The sequence below is a fragment of the Formica exsecta genome, unplaced genomic scaffold (genome assembly GCF_003651465.1).
Source record: "Formica exsecta isolate Colony F162 unplaced genomic scaffold, ASM365146v1 scaffold38, whole genome shotgun sequence".
NCBI lineage: Eukaryota > Metazoa > Arthropoda > Insecta > Hymenoptera > Formicidae > Formica > Formica exsecta.
This window is the reverse complement of record NW_021851042.1, coordinates 152,674-155,005: the sequence shown is the minus strand read 5'-3', so window position 1 is coordinate 155,005 and position 2,332 is coordinate 152,674. Positions and strand designations below refer to the sequence as shown.

The 2,332-nt window shown below is 47.4% G+C and overlaps 1 protein-coding gene across 1 annotated transcript in view; it reads right to left on the bottom strand.

The window, feature by feature from the left end:
- Positions 1 to 1,720, bottom strand: part of LOC115239404 (leucine-rich repeat-containing protein 24-like) — a 64,105-nt gene extending 62,385 nt beyond the window's left edge. The window contains 1 exon segment of the mRNA XM_029813907.1: positions 1,603 to 1,720. The gene's annotated coding sequence lies outside the window, so the exon portion shown is untranslated.
- Positions 1,721 to 2,332: the final 612 nt, after the last annotated feature.

Genomic DNA, 2,332 nt, shown 5'->3' with positions numbered 1-2,332 from the left:
GGGGGGGGGGGGGACGCTTTCATCTTTCGGCTCAATGATCGTGGGGCCATGGTGTTTTCACCGTGGAGCTCGCATTTATTCCGCAACATTGGCCACTCGAAGCGCCCTCATCACTTTTGATACTAGTGACATCGCGGTCTTTGTCGCATCGGACGAAACATGATAAAAGTATCTCACAGAGAATATAATTTATATTTAATATCACCTCTTGCGCGCGCACATGTATGTACGCATACAAGTTCCGGAAGCTTTTATTCGAGAAGCGGCGCTGTGTGCTTTTTAAATAATTAATTCTCCTTTCCTCAAAATTCGGGAGGATACATGGACGCTCGTTGTGCCCTTCGTCCCTACGGCATCCGCGCAATGGACGCGATAAATATGAAGTAACTTCCGACAGCCTGGACCGCAAAATGGCTCGGTCAGAGCTTAGAATGGCGCCCGAGAAGAAGAAGTGTTATTGTCTTCGTGGGAATTAGCGGCGACTTAATGCCGGGAATTTTCGCCCCGCGACCGACTTGTTCCACCCTCGTATGGGTCGATCTTTCGCGTTTCTCGAGGCATGTCACGTAACAATGTCGGGGTAAAACCGGGACCGACACATCGCCGTTATTGGTGAGAAAATTTTGCAGTTCGCATAAATTTTTTACGTAACAATCGGAGAGACGGTCGGGTGGAGGCTTTTTGTCGCGAAGCGATTTGCCGAAACTAAAAACGCCGGAAGAGAATTGTCGATGGCTTGGTAAAAATCCGTCCGTTTATCGAATAAATTTAAAAATATCGCAAAATAATGGAAATTATAATGGAAATATTCTAGGCGAAAGCATGTACCATTAGCATTTATTACGGCAATGTCGTGAAATTAACTCGTAATTAAGCCTTTACTTTCGAGATGGGGAATTAACCTTGAGACTTTAAGGATAATCCTTTAAGAAGCTAAGAGCCTCTTTGTTAACTAATAATACAGAAATGGATAAAGATTATCCGTCTCTTCAACGACATAAAGGCGCGCCTCATTAACGTCGGCTATAAACTCATCAACGTCATCTCGAAGTACCCGAGGGGGTATCTCGACAGCTAGAAATTAGCTTGTCATTCGGCTATTCATCGTCCAGCGACATGTGTCCAACCACACGTGTACGAGTACCATCCCTCTCCCCAAAAAGATGACTCGACACAATAACGTCATAGAGAATGGATGCGAGACGATAATCGAGGCGTCTCGAAAATATCCGTTCGATCAGCTGATTCGCGATGCGAGATCGATCGCTCGAAATTTCGCCCGCAGAGGGCGAGAGGAAATTACATGCCCGAGTCGAAGAACACCTGCCTCTCCATCTGGATTATTCCCCGCAGAAGGCGCGCATGGAAATTGGAGTAATTTAAAAATGAGAGGGTTCATACAGACCCGTCCTTTTCTCTCCCTACTTTAAGCGAGAGGAAGAATATATTCAAATTAAATTTTGATCTTTAATGCGCTTTAAATTCTCCCCCCTTTGGATATTTAAATGTTTAATTGTTCTCTCGCTCCTCTCCTTAAAACGCAGGTATTTCACATTTCCATATATTTTAAACATTTAATATTCTCCGCCGTTGTACACTTACGTCACGCATTGTCCCCGAAGAACGGGAATTAAATACTAACGTTGAGCGATATTGGGCGCTCGCAATTTCTTCGTAATATCTTCATTAGCATAATTTCTTTATCATAATACACCTCCCCTATTCATCTATCTATTCATCCATCCACTTTGCCGGAGTTAAGCTCGACACGCACGTAAAACATTCACACCCGCCACTACATTGTCGATGCTCGCGCATGTACACGCAACGGTGTTGGGAATCCTCTGCTCTCTCTCTCTCCCGTCCATCCCTCCCTTGGGACGCGTGCACTTGATATCTATGCATGAGTCGACGCACACGCGTGACACGCTCGAGCGTGTCGCGACGACACGTGAGCGCAGCGTGCAGGATCACGCAAGGGGAGGGACGGGAGATGCGAAGATCCATATGCATGTGTGTGTTTGGGTGCGCGTGTATATCTACGAAAGGGGTAGTTAGCCGGTGCTCGATGGTTGCGGCAGATCGAGGGTGCCGCTTTCAGCAGTAATGGTAGATGGTAGTAGTGTGGTGGCCCGGGATCGATCCAGGGACCACGGCATCATCCTCCAGCCCTCAACGACCAACTCAACCCGGCCCTTCTCATCCCCCGAGGCTTCGGGAGGGCAGCCACCTCTCCCCCCCTCTCTCTCTCTCTTTCTCTCTCTCTCTCTTTCTCTCTCTCTCTCTTTTCCCCGACCCGTGATCGCCTTATGGAGAGCTTCTCTCTATCAGT